Source organism: Mus caroli, chromosome 5, assembly GCF_900094665.2.
Source record: "Mus caroli chromosome 5, CAROLI_EIJ_v1.1, whole genome shotgun sequence".
Classification (NCBI taxonomy): Eukaryota; Metazoa; Chordata; class Mammalia; order Rodentia; family Muridae; genus Mus; species Mus caroli.
The window spans coordinates 101,180,198-101,180,429 of record NC_034574.1 but is presented as its reverse complement, the minus strand read 5'-3'; positions in this window follow the sequence as shown (position 1 = coordinate 101,180,429).

Here is a 232-nt window from a genome sequence, read left to right as displayed (position 1 = left end):
CCAAGGTATGCTAATCATAAAACAGATAGTGACATTTCCTCCACTCACCAGCTTCCTGGGTTCAAAGAGTGTTCATTCAAAGAAAGTCACCCTGACCATTGAAAGTCACCCTGACCATTGTCAGAACCCGCTATGCAAATGTGCTAGTGTTAGGGGCTCTTAGAAACTGTCTTGAGAGATAACCTGCACAATTACCAGGTATTCCTTGTGACTCTTGTGACTTTGCACTTCC